Here is a 27,209-nt window from a genome sequence, read left to right as displayed (position 1 = left end):
CAGCCAGTGTTGTAAATCCTGTATCAGATTTAAACATTGAATTGGCCTACAAGATACGTATTGTAGTGTGTAGGTTTGCTATCACTTGCAGGCACAGCTGTCTCAGTGTGCTTCTTAGGCAGCTATTCCCCTATATTGAAGTAATTGGACAAACTCCTGTTCTGTGCCAGGGTAGAGCCAATTTTTGATTAGCTCTTTCATACATAGCTAGTTAACTATAAGGTAGCCCCCATGAAATACATCTAAGCATAGAGCATTCGACTTTGTTTTGATGCCTCCCTAGGGGCTCAGCTGGTGAGGGTGCCTGCGAGAGCCCAGGTTCAGCTCATTTCTCTCCCATGGGTGGCTGCTGCGTTTGTAGCCGAGATACGAGAAGCACACAACTGTTGTTTCAGATTAATTCAGTAACAAAAACAATTGGGAAAACAATTGATGAAAAACATCAAGTGTGTTGGAATGTATGAATACAACAAACAAGAAAGCCAGAGACCACGACACTGTTTAATTCTTAGCATTACTTTACATCCCTTAGAAATTTAAATGAGTACATTTCTTCCAGTTAGTAACACAGCAGTTTTAATGGTGCTTTTCTTGCTCTTTCGCAGGTTTGTCAAATAAAACATTGTTTAAATGTATCTTTTGGAAACACAATAAAAAGCTGCACGGTCCGCTAAAATGCCATGATGCTATCTTCTGTTCTGCCTATTACGTCTGCCATAATATGGGATCTGTAAATGGCATCGCAGTATACCACTGTTTAGATGGATGTAGAAAATGTCTTCAGTATATCTGAAACTTCCATCTAATTTCACTACTGCAGATCTGTCCAGCCTTCAGTCGTGGACTCGTCAGTCTGTGCAGCTGCACTGTGGCAAACTTATTGCATTGGTGAGAAACGATGGCAGTGGGCTGTCAACTGCCCTCTGGTCTTCCCAGGGATCCTTTGCCTGCTATGCTGACTGACGAGCCCTTGAAGTTTAAGGGCAGCTTAGTGACACTCTTCCGTGGCCTGCTTGTTAGAAAACATGTGTTAGTTAAGTCCTGCAGCTACACGAGAGCATGATTAGTCTGCTGAGCACAACATTTATTAAATTAAGTCCTTTATCCTGCAACCCTGAAATGGTCTTCTGGGTTTTAAACTTCTCCCTTTCTGTTATAGGAGCAGTGCATATCTCAGTGTTCTTGCCATGTCTTGGTCATCGTTGCTTTCATCTTCAACCTTTATTGATCAACCTCTGAAGGAAGGTCTACTTATAATTCTTTCATGAGATTCTTTTTGGTTGTTCTCATGCAGTTTAAATCCTGCAAGCTTTCTAACCTACGGTCGTCTTCTCAGCCAAAATATCACTCCTGCGACCCCTTTCCCATATGAGAGAAGCGCTGATTGAAAGACAGAGGCGTAAATTATTATTACAGGTGCCCACAGTGAGCAGGCATACTGAACGATCCATTCGTGTCCCTCGCTGGAAAAGGCAAGGGCGAAAATAATTTGCTCATTTGTCTCATTCCACCTACTTCCACATATCACAATAAAACACATTGACTAAATAATTCCACACCATCCGTGCAGTGATAGAGGGACTGCTCGTTTAGCCATGTCACACAGCCAGGAAAAAATATGCCAGAGCAAGTCAGTGTTCATTAAATTGAAATGCACTCTGCACAATTCAGTCGCTCAGATAATGGGATCCATATTTTCATGATCGACAGAGTTGCCGGGTTTTAATATTAACTCCTTAATAGTGTATTAATCCAACTGTGTAATCGGACCTGAAATTAACTTGTTTATTTAGAATGAGAAAATAGAAATTAATAAAACAAAAATGGACGTCTTGAGGTGCATCAATAATACATTAACCTAGTATTAAACAATATAATATTAAATACATTGTCCCTTATAGATAATGAGTTGCATGTTTTTATCTAACACATTATTCACAGATAGACCCATCATATGAAAGTAGAGTTTATATTTTGTATAGAGTTCATAACAAAAGCCCATTATGCAAGCAAAATCCCGACTCCCACCAATCATCCGCTCTATAGGATATAAATAAGGAACTTTAAACTGTCTTTCCCAACATTCTCGCTCATTTGTCAGCACCACACACATACAGCAGCCCCACTGCCAGCTTAGCAGTAACTTTGGCTTCTCTGACTGCCTTTGCACATAGCCAGGCTGTCTTCTCTTAAGCCAAGCAGGATAATACCAAAACATCTGTGGCAGCTTAGGGCGGCTGTATGGACAACCAGTTAGTGCTCTGGACCTGAACATGGAAGATTATGGGTTGAATTCATACAATAAGTGATGTATTGCTCTTGTATGCCTGAGAAAGGTAGCTCACTCAGATTACTTCAGTAAAATGCACAGTTGTGTTAATGGATTCCATCGTTTGGGTAAAAACATCAGCCAGACAGTGACAATTAATAATAATCTGCTTTCTTAAGAAAATGAAAGGGATTCAATACAGAAAAAATAATCTTGAACATAAGTCAGACAAAACTTTTTTTCCTATTTACCCCAACACGTATTTTCTGTACGTCCCGAATATATGGAAAATATTTTGCGGCTCTAAAACGTTATCGGAGTGCTTGTGCACTATTGTCAGTACGTAAATGATGGTAAAACAGCTCCTCTCCAGCCAGGATCTTGTTCAGCGTTCAGGCCCGGAAACCAGCGAGCGCTGAGTGCTGTGTTGGAGTGGGGTGCGCTCGGGCTGGGCAGTTGTTGCAGTTAGTTCAGGTCAGGCCAGTGAGAGAGCCGAGTAATTGCTGCTCCTGCCTCTTTCAGAGCTGCGGGATTAGAGGCATCACAGCTGAGAGCCAGGATCAGAGCCTTAGGACTTATTAACAATCACAGGTGGACCTAGAGGTCGGGTATCGCAGAGCCCCTACACTTTCCCAGCAAACGAGACTAGCTGCCTTGCAGGCGTGCCTTCTCCAGCCTCCTTGTTCAAAACTAAAAGAAACTAATTGCCTGTCTCCTTTTCCATTCACCTTATGAAAAATCCTCAAAACAGTAGGGGTCAAGGCACAGGCATTATTCATGGTGGTCTCTCCTTTACAGAGCTAGGAGTGGGGCACAGCAGTGCAATCAGTTCCTCATTATCCCGGACGACAGAATAGACCAAAAGCCTGTGAGACCTCGTTTAGGGGCTGCAGAAAATACATATTAATGCTCTATTGTTAGGGAATAATTGCTTCTTTCCTTTTCTGCTTTTTTCCCATTTCTTGTTGTGCTCTGTAGTGCTTACAAACCCTTCCATCTTCTAAAGGCCTCTCTTTTTTGCTCTGGGTTTTCATTTTTTATGCAGCCTTTTGTTCCCCCCCTATAAAGGAGGTGCTTGTGCAGAAATAATTAGTCGTATTATGTCTACAGATCTCTAATACCTGGGTTCTCATTCCACTCTCTGAATGAGAATTCCTTTGCCCTTTCCTCTCTGCTTCCTTTATTAAGAAGCATTTATATTCCTTTTCTTTCCTCATTGCATTTATATTGTAGCCGGCACTACCACAGCTGAAATACATACTAGCTTGGTGGAGACAGCACAGTAGCAATGTGCAGAGCTGTTCTTTAACTGTCTCTCACAGTTGCCCTTGAGCAAGTGATTTCAGCTCAGCGCTAATGATAAAGTTACAGTATGTAAAACGAAGGGCCAGCAGTTCCCAAATTAGTTTTGTTCCTTAGAAAAGGTCCGAGACACTGCACACTTAACTGAATATGGTCCTTCCTACTGGAAGATGAATGGAAGATGTTACTATTGCAATCAAACTATTTAAAACTTGTAAAACAAAACTCAGTATGCTGGATTTAAATGGACGTTACTCTCTCACGCTGCATTGTTTTCTCTAAATGTACCACAGCATGGGTTGTGTGAGCTTATCTTCCTATTATACAGTTATTACCTGCTAGGAAATAGAACAGTGCATGTTTCTGCTGATGTGGCTGGGATGAATATATGAACAGGGGAGATGATGCAGACTGTATTTTAATGATGCATGAAGAGAGAGTTCTGCTGATCCTCTGGTGCTCTTATAATGAGCTTGTTTGATTAAATCAGAAGAGAACAGCACCTTGGATCGCCATTTTATTCACACTTGAAAAGATCACTTATCAGCATGGCAAAGCTAAAGAGAATGAATATCCCTAAGCACTAAATGCCCAATTATTTTAATTGTTTGAAGGAAAGTCATGCCAGAAGTCCCGTAATCATACTGTGCACAAGGCAATGTTTTTCAACAGTTGAACAGTTGAACTAAGAAATGGTTAATGGTTTTCTGCATATTATTTTTTAACAATAGCAAAGAGCAATTTTAAATGAATTAACTTGTAAATTACCCCTATTACAATTGGTAACAGACTACAGGAAGGTAACAGAAGTGCAGAACACGGACTGTCTCTGTATCTTTGACAGTATCTTCAATGAAAACTACAAGAGTTGGACAGCTCATCCTCTCAAAGCACTTTTGAATGAATACTTCTTCTGTATTGGACACTTCATTAAGAACAAACTGAAAATTTCCTACATACTGCACCTTAAATTTAATTTACCACCTCCGGTTACAGAACACCAAATTAAATTAAAGAAGCAAAGCAAACAAGATAGGCAAAGAAGAAATCAAAGCCGTGAAAGAAAATACACCATGGCTCTCATGATGAGCTCTCACCACCTAAACTAAAACGCATTTTCAATTGGCCATCACAAAGTCTTGTATCTCCATGGTTTGAGATGTTGGACAAATGAATTCTGCGTCCTTAGCTCCTTGGCTTTGAAGATAAGGGAGTAATTTAACTGACCCAGTGTGACTGTTTGCTCTACAATTTGTTCCGTAGCATTCTGTGCCTCTACAAGGTGCTCTACACTGTGTGCATAGTCTTTAGCCCCTGCATGTTAAATTGCTGAACTAAGTGAAAAAATGAAGATTTATTATCAAGTCTGCTGCAGAAGCCCTGTTCCACTGCCATGTTCATTTTCATTGGCACACAGCACGTGAGTTGGACATTCTTTTCTGCTAAAGCCCTCCTGATAGAACAAATTATCAAGAATTATTCTGTGCTAATCCAAATTTGAAAACCCGGAAAGAGTTTATATATCTGGTATAATTGATAAATAATTTAATTAAATTTATACATTAAATAAAGCACATTAAAAATAAGCATTGAATATCAACTCGGTAACAACTCACAAATATTTTTGCGATAGTATAGCATTCTAGATCACGATTTAAGGAAAACATGAAAAACATATTTTCCAGAATCATTTTTAGGTCAGCCATTTTAATGTTTCATTATTTTAAAATGTAGTACTCCACATTACATATTGTGCATCATTAATGTAGCATTGTGCATTTATTTCCTGGATTCCATTTTCTTCGAAACACAAGACAGACAAAGCTGCAGCTGTGATTAAAAGCAAAAACTGTTTGAAGTTAAGATGAGTTGGGACACCTTTTACACATATGGCCCTCACGATCACAAGTCCTGCTCTCTCCTCTCCGTCCCACCACACTCAGAGAAACAGTCTGAGTGGGGGTGGGGGAGAGTCTCCTCTCCAGTGTCCCCCATCAGGCCTGCCCAGCCTGGGGTAGCTGGAACTCTATCCATCCCTTGGAGCAGCTGTGCCGGAGAAAACGATCCGTGCTGGTGGGGATTGGAGACAGGAGTGTGTCACAGATGTGAGGCACTAATTGGATACTAGCTGCGACTTCCTTGATCCATTCTATCAAATGCTTTGGATGAGAATCAAACAATTTCCAACAGGTGTTCAAAAAGCAATTGACAGATAAGCTGCTCTGGGTCTTTTGAATTCTGTGCAGGAGAGATTTTGTCATGTGGTTATTTTTTGGCGGTTTTGGCAAGCCTTGAATCTCCTGAGGTGGGGGAAGGGTGAATTCAATAGGATATGATAAGGCATGTTTTCTAAGGAAAAATAATCATTGTAGATTGCTGTGGAAATTGAGATTAAATTCCCAGTGATTTCTAATGTTTTAGTTCAAGATATAGTATCCAGTAGTTTTGTATGCAGATGGTAGTGTAAAAAGAGCTCTGAGTTGCTCCCCACATAGAACACTTTGTATCCTGAAATGTTAACTCCTCTGCCCCTTTAAGAAGCCCTTCAAACTCTTCACTAAGATCTGATAGAGTCTGATATCAATATGTTGTAGTACTGAATGTTCAGGCCCTGTGTAAGGACAAACAGAAGAATCAGGCAATGTAGGTCTAGTTTGTATTAACCACAGACCCAGCAGTGGGAAGGTCACAAAGCCTTTGAGAAAGACATTGAGACAAGAGGGAAACGGAATACATGAAGGTGTGCAGCTCCTACATTATTATTTTAAGGCATAAGACGAATTCAAAAATGATTCAAATATTTCATGAGAGCTACAATTCTGTTGCAGCACACATTTGAAAGTACTGATGGCCCTGAGTTGTGCACTAAGATATGAATAATCCCCCAAGGCAGAAGTATGTGATTCACTTGGCTTTGGGAGGGAGTACGGGTGGGGGGAGTGTTCTTTTTACCATGATATTTATTTATTCAGCGAGACAGAGGAAATGCTTCCCCGTTTATAATCCATTCCCCTTTAAACAGAGTAAACAGAATGGGTGTGAATTCCATACAATGTCTGTTCTGGATTGCTGGTACTCAACTGATTGTATCCGTGTGTGAAGCCTGATACCACATTAGGAACTATTTTCCCATTTCCTCACCATTGTCAGGCCTCTCCTGTTGAGGTAATCAGTGGGTTGTTTATCTTAAAACAGCACAGAGCCTGGTCTGTATAAGCTAGTACTCTTATCTTAATAAAACTTACCCTTGCTTTGTTGGGTGGCCACAGTTTTTCCAGATGCTTTCTGTCATGTTTTGTTTTGTAAGTTTCAGTTGTGAAAGTCTCACCATCTCCTTTTTTCAAAAAAAAGAAAACTTTTGGGTGTGAAAAATAAAGAGAAATGTTGAATACGGGGAAGACAAATTATGCACCACCTCAATTTGAAATGATTGCAGCTTAATTCCAAAACATTCCTAGCAAATTGCATGGAAGGTTGGAAAAAAAAAACCTTCAAGAACAAATAGAATTTCTCAGTTTTTAAAATGGAATATAATTTGGATTAAAACAAAACTTTTGACTCAGCCGGTATTTAAAGGGTATTTCCTGATGTCTAGTTAACATTTGATAAAAGCAAGGAGCTTCTGGCAAAGACAAAACCCAAAATCAAGGATCAGATTTGTCATTTACAGCCAAGTGGATTTCATGAGCTAATCCTGAATGTAATTTTCAGATACTACTCACTGCAGAATTCAGAGCTGCAACACATTGACATAGTATCTTAGATTGATGTTAGAACGAACACAGGTGAGCAGGAGCATGATGGAGTTAAGCACTGCAATGCATTCCTAATTATCTCTTTGTCCAATCACAATGCTACAGGAGACAATACTGACAATTCCATCTCCTGTAATGTTCTGAATTATTGATCGTTTTAAATGTTCAATCATTGTGTATTCGCTTTGGAGTTCTGACTAATATTGTTGAATGTTGTTTTGTATTGTGGTATTGTACTGTTGTTGTCTTGTATTGTTGATCTATATGCTATGTTTTTATGAGCTTTTGATGTGCAAAACAAAGTTCCTTTGGGGGCAATAAAGGGGCACTCAATCCAATCAAACTTCGTGAAACAATGTTACATTACTATTTTAAAATCATCCAATGAAATGTTACTCTTCCTTTTGCCTTTGTGGCATACATCCAGAGAAAATTATATGAAATGTTATATAGTTTTGTTAAAACTCAATGATGCACCCTAGTAAAATATGCATTTACTCTATTAAAAAATGAAGAGGAAGTCTAGAGGTAACGTACTAATACAAGCTGCAGAGAAACTGTCTGCTAACCAGAGAGTTTAAAATGCAGAAGCTGCTCTGAACTGAATCAGCCGTACAATTCATGGTCTCCAAGTCCTAACATTCAGATCTAGATAACATTAATTAAATTGTGTCTGCTGTTGAGTGGCACTTAGCTTTTTTAACTTACCTTGCCAGTCACTGGTAATAAGCACAAATACTAAGCTGGTTATGAAAGGTGTTACCATGTTTCAGGATTCTCATAGGGAGCCTCGGTCTGATTTGCATGAAACATTAAATGAAAAAAAGTATTTGTTACACGTCATCCTACTGATGAAGCACTGACAAAATCTGGGGACATATTATTATTATAATTGCCTTTCCAAACCTCCAAACCCAAGGATGCTATATTTGTAGAAGTGATAAAAAAAGAAAAAACAGAAAACAAAATACAATAAGTAACATCCAGGATAAAACCGTAAGTTAGTTAGACATAGGCCCTAGTAAAAAGCAGAGTGTTAACTTTAGAATTGAAAAGAGTAAAAGAATTTGTCTCTCAAAGAGTGGAAGGAAGGGATGTATAATGTATGATGGAGCTAGATTATTTAAAAGTCTTAAAGGTCAGAAAAAAGACCTTGTATTGAATTAGTGACTTTATAGACAACCAATGTAGTGCTTTAAGTGCAGGAGTAATATGCTGCCAGCGTCTGGTGTGAGTTAGAGGTCTTGGAGCAGTCTAATATTGCACCTTACTCAGAGAAATGTTAGCACGTCCATAGAGCAAGAAATTGCAGAAATCAAGGCGTGATATTTTAAATGCATTAATCAATCACTCAGCATCAGACATTGATAGAAATTGCCTAATATTTGACTCTCAGATTCAAATGTGACTCCCGGATTCCTGAGGATTAAGGATTAATATGGTCAATCTGGCTGGACTGGATCTTCTTTTGTTACGCACAGTGTTATTATTATTATTAGTATTATTCTTGTGTGTGCCTGTATTCCTAAACAATGTGTTTGTTTTGCATCTAATATAATTTAATATTTACTTTCCATTATTCTTTCTTTCACGTTGAGCAAAAAGACAATTATTGTGGATTCTGTTGCTGCTTCCACAGTAGTAAAAAAGTTAAATACTGTACAATGTAGAGTGACACCCACGCCCAGAGCCCTGCTTTCACTGGTTAAAACGCCCAATAAAAAATACACCAGCTTTACACACACAGTCTGAATTTAACCTTGTTTTAAGACAGTAAAGGGTACAATTAACAGCAGTTGCAGGAATCATGAACACCTTTTCCCACAAATACTGAAAAAATAGAATGGTTAAGGGTTGTGAACTTTTTTTTGCCTCTGAAAATGACACACTTCTGTTTTCTCCATAGAGTATTTGAGCTGTTGGTGGTATCTTATGAAGATCATTTCTCGTCCCATGTGTGTACATTGTATTGGGGGCATGATGGGTACACTCGTTTTTTGGAGTGTCCAGAGGCTGTTTGATTCTAGACACAGGTCTCTTCCTGTTTTCCCTTTATTCTAAATAAGGATATTCCCTGTTTGTCTCTAGTACTTTTGCTGGGCAATTTTTATTGTGTTTTGGAAAATCCCCAAAAAGACTTGCAAAGTTTTGTGGAGGCCTAGCCTCTGTGCTCATAGAACCCAGTTTTGCTCACAGGAGCAATATATGCAGCATATCAGTGTATAATAAAATTGGTATTCTAGTCCTGAGCTGGTGCCTCACCATAGCACATTCAGTAATTGAAGCTCTAAAAGGTAATAACAAGAAAAATCTCCTGTAGTGCAAAAACACAGACAGAGAGACATGGAAAAAATAGTTGTTAAAATTCATGAAAAAGAAGGCTTCAGTTGCAGCACAGATTTCTCAGCATAAACCTGTTCAAGGACACAAGAGGGCACATTGTTTGTCTCCGAGTGGCTGGGCTACAGGCATATTGAGTGTGGGGGGGGGCACAACTAGAAAACAGAGGAGAACTAGTCTGGAAAGAGAGAACGACAGAAAGCCCATCTGAATTCATGTATGCTCGGTTATTCTCTCCTGCTGCAATGTTTGCATGATGAGAACTCCGTCCAGCTAGGCATTATGAGTTCATTTCTGAGTCGCCCACAGATTTGCTTCAGTAAAAGGCTTTCAATCCATGCTAATCAGTAACACCAACCTGCTCTGCAACAGATTTGCTGCAGAATTGGTCATTTTGAAACCGTGCAACGGCTCAGAAAGTACGGTAAAGGAAGGCTTTGACCTTTTTGCATTTTTAAACTAGTTTGTAGCCATGCACTGCTGAGCTAGTTCAAATCTGAGTCCATCGCAGTAATATGATTGATGCGTTTTATGGCTCAGAGAGCTCTAAAAGGTCAAAGCTGAGGACTTTTTCTCCTTCACTAATTTATTTCCTTGTATTGCCACTAAAACCTCTGCAAGATAGAAAAATTACTGAGGGAGAATCATTGCTCAAGAACAATTAGTATGTCTCCATGTGGAGGTTCTATATTTTTATATTCACATTATAGTGTGGTTGAACACTTATTTAGAACCATATTTAGTACTCTTTAACTTAAAATTAAATTAAATTAAAATTTAAATTAAATCTATTTAGCACTAAACCAAATTCTTTTGATGCTGTACAGTCTGTTACAACAGTTAATTTTCAAAAGAATTAAATTTAGTAAGTATTCTTATGAAACACCCAAAGAAGGCTCCACAGCCAAAACGTTGTGTTTTCTTCTCTTTTCAGAATGGAATAAACCTATTACTTATTCTTATGAAACGCCAACTGATAACCATCACAATAATACATCCTGACAAATAACAGATTAGACCATTGATCATTTTGCATAAGATACTGTGTGTTTTTGAGGTTACTTTTTGCTCTTTCCTTTAGGAATGTTTCCTAAATGAGAAGAAGTGCTATGTCCTGAACTAGGAACTGAAATTATACCAGGTCCATAATCCTGACACGTGTGTTCACCAAAGTGCCCTGCTCAATAACAGAGCACAAGCATTGTGCCATGGCGCTGGCGTCCAGGCCAGCCTCGGTCTCCACGGCTGTGCAGTAAATGCTTGACATCGTCTCAGCTCACATGGGAAGTTTCACCTTTCTGCTGATACTACTCTCCGGGCCTGCAGCTGTGAGCGCCGAGTGACTTGCATTCTGCCCTCTCACTGAACCAGCTCAACTGTTCACACCTGAGAACAGCACCTTCTGGTTAGCTGAGAGTTTGCCACGTTCCTCTGCAACATTTATCAGCTCGGGAGATTGACAGTACCCAAGTGAACAGGTGTGTTGCTGACAAGCACCTAAAGATAGCTCAGATACAGCCCATACCATTGTCTTTGGCTTCACTGAGGAAGAGGTTTTTTTAATTGTCTTATTATCTTTCCTGCCATGTAAATATGTTTTACAGGATTAACTGGTAGTTTAAAACAAAATGGAGAAAAAAAACTCCCATTTGAAGAATGCTACTAAATTGCATTTCAGTACCAAGAAGTTATAAACACAGTGGTAAGATAATAATAGTTTGGCTGAAAACTTTAACTTTCTTTGAGAATTTCAAAAGAATATTGTCATAAATAACACAGAAAACAAAGTGCTAAAATTGTACTTTTTCCAAGATCTCAAATGCAGAATTCTGTGTTGTTCAGTCATTGCTGTACAGTGCAGTTGTTTGTGTATCTGTTAATTCAATAATCTGCATGAGAACAGCCCGGCTTTGTATCTCAGTTCTGGTTCTTAATGGACTCAGCTGTTGTCAGCTGGGTTAGTCTGTGCTTGATCTGACTGCACAAAGCAACTGGGTACTGATGTATAAACAGAAGGAATTAAACAGTTCTGGAAAATCCCAAATTTATGACATTGGGGATGGACATGGAATATGAAATGAACAATTCCAGCCTGATGATAGACCAGATCTCTCGAGCTTTTCCATCCCTGGAGACACTATTTGCAGGCAACAGTTGCCTTTGAGGTTTGAACTTTGTCTTAATTTGCAATGCACATCTGAACTGAGAGCTATAGGTTCTCTGGCATACCAGGCTCTACTAATAATAGACATGTGTACATTGTACTCGCAGTCCCCACAGTTCGTGCTAACTTCTATCTATATCCTGCACAAGGACACAGAAGGGTGTTTTGTATGGGCATCAGCTGAGGAAGTGGAATCTTCGACACCTGTCTAAACTGGACCCTCACCACACATCAAGCTTTGCTCTCCTGGTATGAGATTGACGAGCAGGAGAGAAATTCAATCAGACGAGGCTCTGACTGCACTGTATTGCATGCCTTCTGTCTCACTACATTCATCCAGTTCCTTTGTGAAGCCTGTTTACAGATGTGAGGGATAACTTTTTTTTTTAAGTTGTAAAACTTTTTTCCATCTTTTTTTTACCAGTGGTATGGTGGCTCTGTGGCTAAGGCTCTGTGCCTGTGGCTGGAAGGTTGCCGGTTCAAAACCTGTGGCCAGCAGAGGAATCCTACTCCATTGGGCCCCAGAGCAAGGCTCTTAACCCCAACTGCTCCAGGGGCACCGTATAAATGGCTGACCCTGTGCTCTGACCCCAAGCTTCTCACCCTGTCTGTGTCTCATGGAGAGCAAGCTGGGGTATGTGGAAAAAGATGAATTCCTAATGCAAGTTGTATATGGCTAATAAAGAGATCTAAAACCTCACAGGATGCTTATACCATTGACGGTATGAGAATTCCACTGTCCACATGCCCTGACACAGAATATGGGACCTCCTGTGTGTAGATCATTGATTTTATGCAGACTGGTACTACGGTGCTTTATACAAGATATGCATGTCCTCAGATCATCAGGACGTAAATCTCTACCCTTTCTGTTTGATGCACATTAAATATCACCCCTTCAACCATGTATTGCGTCTGAAAGTTAAGAAGCCAAAATGCTATGTAGTAAACAGCTCCTGTTAACACTTGTAGCACTCTCGCATCAAAAAATACAAACTGACTGGAACCTTACTTGATGAATAAATGGATTTATGGGAATGCTTCATTTCAGTTCCACAGATTTTTCAGTATACCTCTGATGCTACTCTCTCAGTCGAGGAGTTGGCTTAGAAACTGCTTGTTTTTTTCTGGAGTATAATTAGATGTGAACTGTGTTTGCTGGCAACCAGTTTCCAGCCTACATCTAAAATTAGGGAAGTTGTCACTCCGTGTTTCTGTGTGGCTGTTAAGCCACTTGGGTGGGAGCAGGTGTGCCAAAAGAGCTAATTTAGCTACCAAATGACCAAGAGAGAAACCCGACTTTTACAATTCTGCTGATGTGCCCTGAAGATGAGCTGTTCTTCCCCTCTTCACAACCCCTACCCACACTTCATTCTCCTGCAGTACTCCCCTCCTAAATGCGTGACTAACAGCTGCTGACAGGTATCTTAAGTCCCATCTGTTGCTGCCTGTCACTGCGGTTCAGACTCAGCAGACCAGACTTAACCATTTTAGCAGAGGGACATGCATGCTTCTGTGGAGAACAAGCAGAACATTTCTGAAAGACAGCACGTTCTCACTTCGGACAGTGAAAACTGTGGTGGTTTTCAATAATACAATGTAATGAATGACGTTTGCAGGTAACAAGACATGAACTTTCTGGAAGCTATTGACAAAAGTTTAATAAGTACAAGCTAAGAAAATTCCCCTGTCTTTTGTTACTTAATGTAGGATAGGCAATTGCAAAAAAAGACAAATTATTTTTTTGAAACTGTTGATAGCTGACAATATAGACATTACATTATTATAAGATACACATGAAATATACATAAAGAGTAAAGAAAAACATAAAGTAAACAAAGGGAATTTTACATAATCAGGTAGATTGAATTTAGATGGTGGAGTCCTCTTCCTTACCTCTTTCATTCATGACTAAATGAAAGAACGTGGATCCAATTGAGGTTTTTTTTATTTTCTTTCTGTTGCATTGGAAGGGAATGAGGGACATGGGCAGATTTTAGTTCAATTTCTATTTCTTTGCAGTGCACAAAGGCTGCGGCCTCACATAAGGTAATCCTTGGTAAAGCCAGCATGCACAGAAGCAAATGTAAATGTTTTTTGTGTTTGTTCTATCCATCTGTATCGATACAAAGTCACACTAAATGAAAAGAGGTTAAAATATAATTCTATCAAACCTAAAATTCCTTATATTTCCACATTTACTTAAGACAGTTTGAATACAGGCTCTCATTTATTCATTCATGAGATGTTGTTCACTGAACATCTCAGGCTTGGTATTTATAGGGCCTGTCAGTTCTGAGAGCCCAATTAGAGATTCATTCTCCAAGACCCAGCTCTGTGCAGCCTGTTTCCGCCTCTTGTGTTTGGTGTTGCCAGTTGCCTAGCACTGTGGCATTCATCGCAGTCATTAGGAGCCTCTGGCTCTCAGGCCCCAGTTCTTTTAATTCCTTTCATTTCTTTAAATTGATCTGGGAGCCTCAGATAATAGGGGCTCATTTCTCTGTGTCTCCAACCCTTCCAATGCTCCAGTGCTCCAGATCCGGGTGCTGTGCAGAAAGCTTAATGTTGTGCACAGATCAAAGGGGTCTCTGCTCTCTTGTAATTGGCCTCTGATTAATGTTAGTATATAGTGTGCTGCTATCTGTAAAGGTTTCTCTCTGTGTCACTGTCTGTCTCCTGCATACATTCAGATGCACTCAGGAAACTTCCTTTCCTGCTCAGCTGCTTGGAGCAGAAATAAAACATATTTTACTGAAGCCGCAGTCTCTTTTCTGTCTCCATGTTTTTATGTTTCTTCCCATTTTTTCTGTGTAGCTGGAAGGTTGGGAAATGACCACAGTTTCTGAGAAGAGGGGTCCGTTTCAGGAGAAAACATTAAAAAAAGGGAAAAGGCTGGAAGTCAGGTCTTTCTGACAGCATATGGTCAGGGTAAGGACACACAGAGGAATTTGAAAAGAGTGGGAGGGAGAGAGGCTTGACCTTAATCTGTGCTCCGAGTCTCCCTGAGCATCATCAGGAAGACACACAGACACCAAAGACAAGGAAACCGAAGCATCTCCTAGGCTCAGAAAAGTCTTGTGAAAAAAACACATCTTTTTCAGCAGCACTTTCAGGGCCAGAACAGACTTTGTTTATGTTAATGCAGCTGAGCCAACCAAATTAACTTAAAGCTGAATTACTATTTCCATTACCTTTATACAGTCATGTTATGATTCACCTAGAATGAGAATGCCTTACAGCAACCTGCTATCATATTCCCCCAGCTAATAAATATGTGATGCAGAGTTTAGCTTTAACACATGTGGATGTGCATTGTCACACAATAATACATCCTTGCTTTAATCATTTATTGCTGCTTGATTTTCCTCACAAAACACCCCTTTTTTCAGAGGAATTTAATGAACTTTATTGTTCATCACACAAGCCTCAATAATCATACCCTTTCACACGCTTTATAATAACTGTTTTATTAACTGCAGGAATTTAATAAAGAGAAATTACATTTACTCAGCACAGAGAAAGATACAAGAAAAAAATGACAGAGCAATGGATTTGTGTAGAGCATTTTGCTCTTATTGAACAAATGTATTCTGTTTTCATCTTGCCTGGTGTTTTAAATTGAATTAAGCATTCCAAGATCTGAAAAGATTTGGCATTATATAAGTTTTATATGTATGTAGTTCATTTTTGCTCGGATGAGGAATTCAGGTGGTGAATATAAATATTGAATGGAACATATGAATTGAGTTAGATAAATGGGTAAATCACATTTAAGATGCTACCCTGAGTTCAAGCAATGGGGAAAGGCTCTGTTAAATGGAGAATTATTTACAAATTTGCAGCTCCTAGCTGCACTGCATGAGCTTTGATAAAACCTTGCCTTCAATTTCTTTTCTTCATGGAGTTAATTTTCTCCTGCAGTATTGACCCAGAATAAAATGCTTCAGGTGCTCCAATTAAAGCATGTAGGGGTTAATAATATGCTTCTACATCTCTTTTCTGTTTTGAGATTAAAAGGTCTAATTCAGTTAATGTCTAAGAACATACAGTAAGAATAGTTACAATTCAGACAAGATTATTTAGCTCTTCTAGCCCATTTCGTTGCTAGTTCATTTTAACTAATATATTTTGTTTCATATCTGGAAGCTTAACTTAGTCTTATAACTATACCTGATATCTAAGACCAAGTAGAAAAATATGAGTGGTACATTACTGGGTCAGTTAGAGCTCATTGGTTAAAAATAACTGATAGCACAGCTGAGCTTCTGGGCATGCAAGCTTTTGAATGAGACAGAGTCATTCTGTCCACCTTACCCACACTTACTGTTGTTTAGAGGATCTTGTCCAGAATTTTCCTGGATGATTGCAGGGAAAGAGCCTCAAGAATATAGTGGAATAGTGTGTTCCAGACACCCATCACTCATTATTGTGGAATAATAATTGTAAAGAGTTTAAAAACATTTTTTGTAAACATTAGTAATAACGATGTTTAAAGGCCACCCCGATCACTATCCACACTCCCATCATTCCATATTTTAGACACATGGTGGGCCTTTCTGGGCTTCTGTCCATCAGGGATGTTTCCCAGATTTCAACATCTGGTGTTTAGCCATGTCTACCGGAAAAGTGAATTAGCTCAATTTTAGCCAATCCTTCTTCAAGTGTCTTTAATCAGACATAACGTACCCCAGAGAGTATTTTTTTTTCAATATTAAAGAAAATAATCGGAGAAGTCAAAGGAAATGAAGGAGTGATAGAAGGAATAACTAGGGTTTGTACTGAATATATTACCTTCAAATTGGGCATCCGGTAGAGAAATTCTACCAGATTGACAAAGTCACAGCCAGTTAGTGAAATCCTACTTGTATACTCAAAATGACCCTCAAATCTATACTAGAAAAAAATCTATTTTGTCAAGTTAGGTTCCAGATGACCAAAAATGTATCACTCACAACAAAGGTGTTTTCTATTTCTAAAACGCTTAATGGAACAGCATAGGTGCATGTAACAGAAAAAGTGTGCAATATCATTCATTACAGGTATTATGCAGATCGCTTCTGAAAGCTAATTTTCTTTGCTTTAGCATGTCATTGCTGTATTTCAATGCTGTATTCAAATTGCCTTCTGCTGCTGTGCTTATCATCTTCTATCATGCTTGACTTGCCTTTGTCATGCCAGTCTTCATGCTCCAGTGTTTGTATCATGATATGCCACACAAAGAGCTTTGTAAAGGAAGGAATAATAGTCATAACCATAACTATATTTACGTTAGGCGCAGAAAGCAGACTGTCCTTGTTGTTGCATTAACTGTGGCTTTCCAAGATACAGATCTGGCTGTGTATTTTGTTTGAATATTGCAGAACTCTTAGTTGTGTTCACTCCTTCCACTGCAGCAGAAAACAGGGTCTTGAAGTGCACATATCGCAGGAAGGCTGGAGAATGACCTTCCAGAGACAGGTGAACAATGCAGAGCCGCTGTGCACACATCTGTGGAAGGAGTCTAAGCACAGCGACCACAAGGAGAACAGCTTTGCTTCTCACCAGGTTAAAAGGTCACTGCATTCCCACCAGGAGCCTTGTTTCAGCTGCAAACAACTGCTGGAGAATTTCTGAATGTGTGTGCGTTAGTGTGGCGCACCAGTGAATAAGAAATCAGCATCTCTATAAAATTCTTTTGCATGTGCTCTTTCTCCAGGCCCGCCCCACATACCCCTGCTCACACCAGCCCCCTCCCATTTTCCTCTCCCTCCCTGGCTGAAGCCCCCCACTTCCCCTGTGAAGCCGGGCTCCATAGGAGGTTTCATTTGAGATGCAAGTGTGAGAACACTCTGCCTGTGAAATCCCCTCGGCTGAATAGGGGCTCAGGGGTCCCTCTGTCATCTTCACCGGACGTTTGTAGTCCTTTTTCAGGACCTTCCAGAGCAGAGGAGTTTTTTCTCAGTCAATTACAACAAAAAGCGCTTGTAGAGGATACAAAGCTCTGATGCAAAGTATCCTGCCTTCTCTGCTTTATCCCTTTTGTGGCCCAGACCATTGGTTATTTCCACGCCATCTCTGGCTGAAAGCATGACCGCGCCGAGGCTCTCTGAGGCTTAAAAACTGTTTCAGGACACGCAAGTGCACTAAAGAGCACAGATCAAAATGCTTTCCTAACAACAGAGTGACTGCTTAGCTACTGGCTTTAAAAACTGAAAGGATGAGATGCCATTGACACAATAAAACCCAGCAGTCTCATTTAGGACAGCTACCAAATTTTGGAGCCTAGGATATCAATTTGATCATACAATGTCAAATAAGGAGTAAAAAAAATCTAAATCCTGTGATTTAAATATAACCTAATTATAGTCATAGTTAATAATACACTGTTCAGGCATAAAGTCATTCATTGCTATGGCAATTTAATTCTTTTGTATATCTATTTTGGTTTTTTAACAGAAAGTATAAAACTTTGTCATTTTTTTCACTACACTTGATTACTTTTTTTTGTTCTTGTCCTTTCTTGCTCAGACATTTACATATCCCCAAAGCTCATTATGCTTTCATGAAAACGGGAAGAAATGTGAAGGGGTAGTCATGTACCCTGACAGATGAGCTGCTCCGATACGATTCTTACTGCAAGTGCTGAAGAGAGGAAAAAAAATCCAGCACCTAAAAATAACTCCCATTGATCGTCTTCACTCTTCCTCACATCTGTCGAAAGTGATGGGAAAGACCTGACAGGCAGCTCTCAGGTTCTGTGCTTCAGCCCACAAGGTCATACGGTGCATCATGGGCAGGCAGTGGTCAGTTCCTAGTGCCTCTTTCATGGTGGCTGTACAAGACAATTGAAAGCAGGAAGCAGGAAAGACGGGGTTCTCTGGGAGTTACTGTACCTGATACAGTAGCTTCTGGCAAAAGGGGAAGAAAATAAATTTATAAAGAAGCTTCTCACTTAACATGGTGTAGCCTTAATTAAAGTGTAGTCCTGTATTTTTCCAACTGTTTTCAATGTCTGCTTAGACCAACACAAGAGAGCCAGGGCCTAACCCAGCAGACAGTGGGTGCAAGGCAGGATATATGGTGAGACATATACAATATATGGTGAGATATAGTGCGTCTGTGGGTGAGACGCCAATCCTTCCCAAGTGATGCCTGCGATTCAACAAATTTCCAGCTCTGCCACTGATATTCTACTTGTTAATTGTTCAATGTTTGTGAGAAGAAAAAGGAAAGGAAAACCCTTCACACTCTGTACTGATAGATAGATACTTTATTGATCCCGTGAGGGAAATTGCAGTGCAACAGCAGCTTAATACACACAACACAGCCACAGTGTAATGAATTATATAATAATTATATAATTGGTATATATACTAGGTACTGTATGTATACTATACATACAAATATTCACCCCTTTCAGCCCTTAGATATAAAATCTCTTATAGTGGGTCAGTCCACCTCCAGTTGTGATTGTAACTGCAACATGCAGAGCCACTGAACAACTAGTTGTTCGCAGATGTTCAGACAGCAGCAGACTGTGGACTGCAATGTTCTAGGAGGGGTGGGCGACCCTGGATCTGGAGGGCCATTGTGTCTGCAGGTGAGGTGAAGCAGCCTTATGACACTGTGAACAAGCAGGCTTGTGAATACCTCTCTTTTAATCCAATAGAAATATTGCTCTCGATTTCAAGATGGTTTTGCAGACAAATACTACTTGTTAACTCTGCATGCAGGTCACACTGGGACATTTCTGCAGTGAAATGTCTGCTGAGCAATCTGTACTTATTTGCTTGTACATAGCATTACATTCGTCATTACAGTGATTCATGAGCAGGAAGGGCTACTTCACATCGCAATTCGAGCCAGCTCTCACTCTCTCCCATGGCAAGGCCAGGGGTTTGTGACAACATGATGACTTACGTTATGTTCACAAAGTTCAAGACTTTGTTCTTAATTTGAAATTGTACCATTTTCATATACCGTTACCAAGATGTATTGACTAGTCTGAGAAATTGGGACTGCAACGTCCCTTTAAAGCAGCAGCACTTGACCTGTTAGGGCTCCAGTTAAGCCAGTAACTAACTAGCATAACTTGTGAAGAGCTGAGTTTGAATGAAAACACACAGACACCCCATCCCTCCAAGACGAGAATTGGACATCCCTTTTTTGGACAGTGCCAAGATGGACCATTCCTGTTGTAGAATATTCCGCATGTGCTAAAAGGGATAATAACAGAATTTAACAAATTGAGTAATTCTTATGGAACGTACAGTTTCCCATTATTTCTGCGGAGAAGTAAATGTCGGTGTCAATATACATACTGTATATAAATTACAGTTCTCAAGATAAACTCATTAACATCATTGTTTTGCAATCTTCTTTCCCTAAACCTATCGTTTCAAATTGAATTTTCAAGATCTGACAGATCTAGCCTTGGAAGCATCCTTACTTCATCTAAGTACGAAAACAATAAAGATTAAAATGTGGCCTGTGGCCTCTTTAAAATTATAACACTGACAAACTTAAACCTAAAAGAGTCAAATTTTGGGAGATATGGTCTGAGGTATTAATATTGCAATTCTACATGCTCAAAAGCTTCATGCAGAATTCTGCATGTTAATTTAGCCATTTTTTGGAGCTGTCTAAATAGAAAAAAATCCTTTGAGAACAGTCTTCACTGGAGGTAAATTTGACATGATAAAGGAATTTATTAAGATCTCATTGACATTAATCCCTTCAGAAATGTGCAGCAGAGAAGTTCAGTAGAATTTGCACGGGCATGTAGCATAGCTGGTCTAACCAGAAAAAAATGTTTAAAAGAAATAAGCAACCTCTGGAACCTCCACCTATATGTGTCTTTAAACTTCCATGATTTAACATTCTTAGACTATGTAATAATAATAACACTCTCATAACGAATATTAAGAACAAGAACAAGCCTATTATTTCATCATAGAAGTCTGAGCGTTTCAGAGAAGGGACTAGGGTTTGCATGCAAATCTCAAGTTCGGGGCTGTGAAAATTAGTCTTTTCAGCTAATATATGATGCCAGGTCTTGTTTTTGTTATTGTAACAAACGTTCCAGGTTCTGTGTTGGAGGCGTGGGGCTGGAGAAGACTTTACAGGATCTCTGACCGTTTTGTTGCCTGTTTCTTTACAGTGGGGCGTGCTAATCACGGAGGCAGAGTGCAACAAGTGCAACTTCAGTCTCTTACTGTAGGCCCCTCAGTTTATAGTGTAGTCCAGCAACAACATGGCAGACCTTGGACAGGGAGTTTTCATATTGGAAGATTTTTGTTGAAGCTGAACCATGTGCCTTCAAAATTAAAAATAAAAAAGCACCAGCAGGCACAACGGCAGTTCAGCTCAGTGCTTTACAAAATTTGTCTCCTCTAGAGGAACCTTTTCACTTTATCTGCAAGTTATTACAGAAGTTGAAAGGTGCAAGTCTAGCAGGGGAGGGGTTCAGAGCCTGGAAAGAATGCAATGCCATAAATCTTTAATTTCATTAAAATAGAGTCCCTGTTTAAATAAAAACTTTCGAACTCCCATTAATCTCAAATTATAAAACCAGTACCTTATGGTGGGTCTCCCATTGGGTGAAAGCAGGAAATAAAAAACCTAGCAAATAAAAAATATGTTATTGTGCAGCACATCTGTAATTTTTAGTTCTCTGGCTGGTCAAGCCTTGATTTAAATTAGGTCATGGCCTGGGGAAATGGGCATGGAGTAGAATTTAAATTGGAACTTTAAAATTGTTTCTAAGCTGCACTGTTGGATCAACATGCCATTCAGAACCATGTTTTTTTTTTTCAGAAATCATTTCCCTTTCTGGTCCTCTTCACTGTGATGGCCAGTAATCCTAAAGCCTTTTACTGATGAAAGGCCTGCATTTTCTTCAAAATTAATTGAGGCCCTGATGGTATACAGTAGCTCTATCCCTCATATCGCTGATTACTGTAATTCAAGTACACATTGAATCATGGGAATAAAATCAAAGTACATGAAGGCGATGTCCGTTAAACAGTAATTGACAAGTCAGTTGTTGTCCCTCTGTGTTTAGTCCAATAAGCTTGCGTTACCTGGATATTGCACGTTTGTTTTCATTGTCAGGTGTTCCTTATATGTGAACGGCCACACACACCCACAGAAATGCGAATGTCTGTCATAATCAGAGTAAATGTACGAGGCGTTTAACTTGTAAGGGTGTATCCTGCTCCTATTTCCTCTTCTTTCACTGGGCTTTATATATTTTTCTTATCAGCGCGCGATAAGAATAGCCCTTTGCTGTGGTGTCTAGCCCTTTTCCTTCAGAGACAGGGTAGCATGGCTGTGAGGTGGGAAAGCTGTGCACACACTGGAGAGCTCTATGGAATGTGTGCAGTTGCTACCACACTCACGGGAGGCTGCTATCAAGAATGTGTGCAGTGTTTGTAGAAAAGACAGAGCCGCCATAAGATTGTAGCTGACTGTGGGCCAGCCAGGGCTAATAAACTGACCTGCAAATGCATCAGTGTGAAAAATTACTGTATTTTGGTGAAACACACCATCCGATATAGTGAATCCTCCATGGATTAAAACAAAAACTCATCATGGAAGAGTGCAGTGCAGTGCAGATTACAGCATTCATCTCTGGACAGTGATGAGACAGTGCAAGATAGAAGTGGGTCCATTAGCATTGAAGTGCTACAGAACAACATTGATGCTTCGGCAACTGATTGACTGTTCCTGTGTCCTTTACCTGTTCCCAATGCACATTGTACTTATTCTGAAATACTGATGAATGAGTTGTTCTCCAGAGAACAGCCTCTGATATAAACAGTATGAGTATATAATCCCTTGCCCGTCTCATGTGATGTTGATTATGGAGGCCACTAACTGAGGCAATTAATATTAGCAATTTTAATTAGAACACTGGGGTCAATTAAAGTAAGTCAATTTAGAAGAAAATTCAATTTATGATAACTGACAATCAGAGGTATATGGATCAAGGTATTTCCACTTTTTGGAATTACTTTCATTTTTCCATCCATTTTCTAACAGCTTCTTCGAATTCAGGGTTGTGGGGGTGCTGGAGTCTATCCCAGCAAGCAACAGGATGCCAGTCCATCGCAGGGCACACACACACACACTCAAACCTGGGCCAGTCTTCTCAACAGCTAACTAATCTATCAGTATGTTTTAAGACTGCCGGAGGAAACCCCTGCATACATGGGAAGAAGATAAAAACTCCACACAGATAGCACCGCAGGTCCAGAACTGAACCCAGGGCCCCAGCACAACCAAAGCACCACCTTGCAGCCTAGGAATTACATGAAAGTTTATATTTTAGCACAGGAATTTGTTTGTTACCTGAATGCGCTATGCATTAACACCAAGCTGATGGAGCTTAAAGGAGGATGTTTTGTATTGACAGTATTTTCACAACTCGAGGTCGCAGAAGCCTCCTTTCACATCAATGTAGAGCTCTCAGATTGCCTGTGTTTTTCTCTTACTACATTCTCATTACTTCCCATCATGTGCCGGAGGGCACTGAGATCTTATTATCCAGCATCATTCCATCCCCTTCTTTTCTTCAGAAGGTTTATTCAGTGACTCTGAGCTTTGTAAACTGAAAACCAGGTCTCTGCTTAATGAGTTAATAATTAAGCAAGCTTCAAAGCACACGTGGCCATTTTGCAGTTATGTCAAGCCCCCAATTTATGACAAACAACCCCACCACCATTTCTCTGGCGGAGTGATGAAGAGATAAACTGGCAGGTATTTCTGACTCAGCCCTGATAGAGCTATGAGTTCTGCAGGAAGTTTAAACACTGGACACCCTCAGGTGCAAGCATGTCAGCACATACATTCCTCAGCAAGGCTGCAGGGAAGAAAAAGAAACTACATTTTTGTAACATGAAGGGAAGTTGAGCTCGATGAGTGATGTCTTCTTTTAACAGGGCCAAGTCGGTTCTCTCTCTGTCTTTCCTCTCTCCCACCACACACGCACGCACAACCCCACACGCACCTCGTACTGGAGCTCGAGCCCAGACACACACAGAAACACAGGCCCTGTTGCCCACACACACCGCTGCGGCTCCCTCACTCACTGGAGGGGTGCAGAGATAGAGAATTAAACCATGAGAGGTAGGGGAAAAAAATTGAGGAGCTTTGCTTTCAAGTTCATCAGCCTCCCTCTGTGATCTTACTTTCTCATTTTTCCCCCCTATCTTCGCTGGGGGTTTTGTGCAAGTGATATTTTTTCCTGCAGATGGTGTAGGCAGTAAACAAGGTCATTATGAAGCCAACTCCGGAGAACTTTTTATTTGAAATGTTAAGGTCATTTTTCTGGGTCTCTCTTACTAGTTCATGCCTGTGCGTGGGGAGGGGGAGATCTATTTTTTAAAAGCTTACAGCATACGAATAGCTATGTCACAGAGAGTTACAATGTCCCTGGAACACATGGAATGTTGGATTATTTGTGTCGGTGGCATAAATAAAGCAAACATTCGCCTTTTCTTTCTGGTTGCATGCTTGTAATGCAACGAAAGTAAGGAGAGACAGAAATTGTGGGCACTTTAAATGCTAAAGAAATAAGTGTTCCAAACGCATTGTATTTGGAATGATTGTTATTTCCCTCATAAAACACTAACTTGTGTGTATGCATGTAATTAAGGCATAATTTGCATTAAAAAATATCAGCACTATGAAATTCACTACAGAGCTGCTAGCTGTCCCCAGATTCTCACCCCCTTCCTCAGATACCACCAGCACCCTCACCACCATGCTTTTCCAAGTTCCTCTTTGTTATCTGAAGATTCTTTCTTTGCCACAATGTTGCTGCTGCACAGAAGGTGGGCTTGCCAGGACCTGTTTCAATTGCCTCGGTTTCTGATATTTTACAAAGATGTTCTCCAGGAGGCTTTATGTTCAGGATTAGTAGAACAGATATTTTAAGGGTTGTCGAAAAAGGGTAAAGTGTGATTATTGTTTCCAGTTTTTCAATGTGCACTTAAATGTTAGCGTTTTTTTAGTGCAATTTATGGCACATTATGATTAACTAAATCTCTCGGCCTTAGGCGATTTTAGACAAGATGTAATTGTGATCTCCTTGTCATTATAATCTTCTGGTGAATTGGAGCTGTGTTTTATGGGCTCTCAGTTCATATATTATAACACAAACTTCATTATAAATTAACTTAAACTGTTGCTTGATCTTATACACTATTCATTCATACAGTAAATAACAAAGATTTTTGTTATTCGCTTTAAGACACTGCCAAAGTAGATTACATATCAATCTTTAGTGTTCACCCCTTACATCCTGTGTCAGGTACAGTACTCTCAGACGATCTTGCTGGACACCAACCCCTTTGGCTCATTGGACTCCTGTATTTTTGCAGTATTGTCCATGAAATTTCTAGAGCATATTTTAGAGATTACAAAAGGAATCAAATTCCTTTGTAAAAAGGGGTAAAGTGCTTACTATTTCTTATTTCTTATCTTGGCTTTTGTCTGTATCCTGTATCCCAAGGGATTCAAAATTTTCAGCTCTTTTCCACATGTGCCATCGTGAGGAAGGTTTGCATGTACTTCAAAGCTACAGCTGCTCTACACTAACACTGAGCCACTCCTAGTGATGGTTGAGCTTTAGGACAGTTCAGGACGGCATAGGGTGGGATGCTTGTTATGTACATTATTGCACAAAAAGCTTAAGACAGCTTACAGTATGTACAGTAAGTGGAAAGGGTTAAAAGTTACTTACCCATTACCTGTGACTCACAGCACTGCTGCCGTACACAATCATGTCTTTTTAATGCAACCTTTCTATCAATGTTATCATTTCTGTTCCAGACTTGAGGGCTTACGGAAGATGGCCTGTAAATATCTTCCACTTTCAATTAAGTGTTAAGTGGTTGTTCCTTAAATTAATGAGCTAGTCTTTAGTTGTCAGAGCTGCCATCTCATCAGTAACTCACCGCATTGAGAGACTGAGAGAGTTATGTGTCACCACCTTGGGCACAGTGTTGCAATAATTGTTTGTGCTTTCATAAAAAAGTGGGAAACATGCAAGGCTTTTTTTTCAGCTGATTTGTTATGGGTCGATAATGCAAGCCAAACAGAAGTAACCCAGGGAGTTTCACTTGGCAATAGGGCGGTATTTGTTCAGGAACAGGTTTGAGCAAAAAGGACAGTGCAGCACGGCCTATCCTCTACCCACTAGTGACTCCCCTGCCCTGTTCACACCCCAGCACAGGTTATTTCCCACCTGTCACGTTTGCCTGGAGTCGCAATTCTGAAAAGCAAAATGAATGATGCAACATTGTATTTAAGCAGTCAAGGATTAGCCTGAGCCTCCTCCCAAATACAAGAGCTAAAGCCACGGATAATATATGGTAGGCAGTCCAGACGTGATGCAGAGCAGGTGGGATGAGGACAGAATCGGATTAGTGGGCTCATTCATTCCAGGTCTCCTTCAGTACAGGTTGCCGCAGTTCACAGCTAATAGTAAGGAGTTAATTGTCCCACATGGAACTTCTTACCAGCAGCTCTTCTGGCCTCTTTTTGATTTAAGGCACAGGGGGTAGGGGGGCAGTTAGAATGAGTCATTTCCCAGGTTTGACACACAAGCTTAATTGAACATGCTGTTGGGCAGTCGAACTGGGACACGTGCAGAACACAACATATGTCCCAAGAGACATTGAACACTCTTATACCTCTGCAGAACAACTGCTCTTGTCTTTGAGAATTAAAATCAGCTGTCTGATGAACACTGTATTCCAGAACAAAAAATGTATGTACATGCAAAAATCCGTTTTTGTCTCTGCCCTCCTAATGCCGTAAAGTTTAAACCGCTGTTGCCATGAATACAAGAAGAAATACTTCATTTATGATCACCGACTGTTGCTTCTGCATTGCCAATTGGCTAGATCTCCTGTTTACTGTGATATGTGCATCAAAGTGAAGAATAAACGCTTTAGATGCCAATGGAGAGGATAATACCTATTTTTACACTGTACTGCAACTCAGAAAACCTTTACACTGACTACAGCCCAACTTTGACATTATACTTTACTTAAAAGGGTTACTGCATATACCAACATTTTAAGAAAGGACTACCCAAGCTTTTCTTTTAATATGGCATGTTTTGAGGTACACATGAAGAACAATGAGATAAAAACAATAATTCAGACCTTTGGGTTTAATAATTGCTTTAAAGCCATGATACTTAACTGATAAGGAACAGAAACAAACCATGAAAATGTTGCTGTTAAATATTGCTTGAATCCTGCCTGTTGTCAAAGCTTAAAAGAAAAGACTGTACCAAGCTTAACTTTACAGAGGTTTTTTTTTTTCTGATTGCCAAAAGAAGCTAAGAAAATGAAATGGTTCAATGTTTTGCAATCAACAGGGCCTG

The 27,209-nt window shown here is 39.9% G+C and overlaps 1 long non-coding RNA gene across 2 annotated transcripts in view; it reads right to left on the bottom strand.

The window, feature by feature from the left end:
* Positions 1 to 483: 483 nt before the first annotated feature.
* The window catches only part of LOC148659287 (uncharacterized), a 36,700-nt gene continuing 9,974 nt past the window's right edge, over positions 484 to 27,209 (bottom strand). The window contains exons 2-4 of one of the 2 annotated variants that reach the window (XR_015940396.1): positions 18,410 to 18,717; positions 6,817 to 6,905; positions 484 to 5,641 (exon numbers count right to left, since the gene is read on the bottom strand). This is a non-coding gene — a long non-coding RNA (uncharacterized LOC148659287). The remainder of the gene's footprint in view (positions 5,642 to 6,816; positions 6,906 to 18,409; positions 18,718 to 27,209) is intronic. The other variant, XR_015940395.1, reaches the window with a different exon arrangement.

Source organism: Lepisosteus platostomus, chromosome 7 (assembly GCF_059453375.1).
Source record: "Lepisosteus platostomus isolate fLepPlt1 chromosome 7, fLepPlt1.hap1, whole genome shotgun sequence".
NCBI classification, from domain to species: domain Eukaryota; kingdom Metazoa; phylum Chordata; class Actinopteri; order Semionotiformes; family Lepisosteidae; genus Lepisosteus; species Lepisosteus platostomus.
Note: the sequence above shows the minus strand (reverse complement) of the source record. Positions and strands in the feature narration are given on the sequence as shown.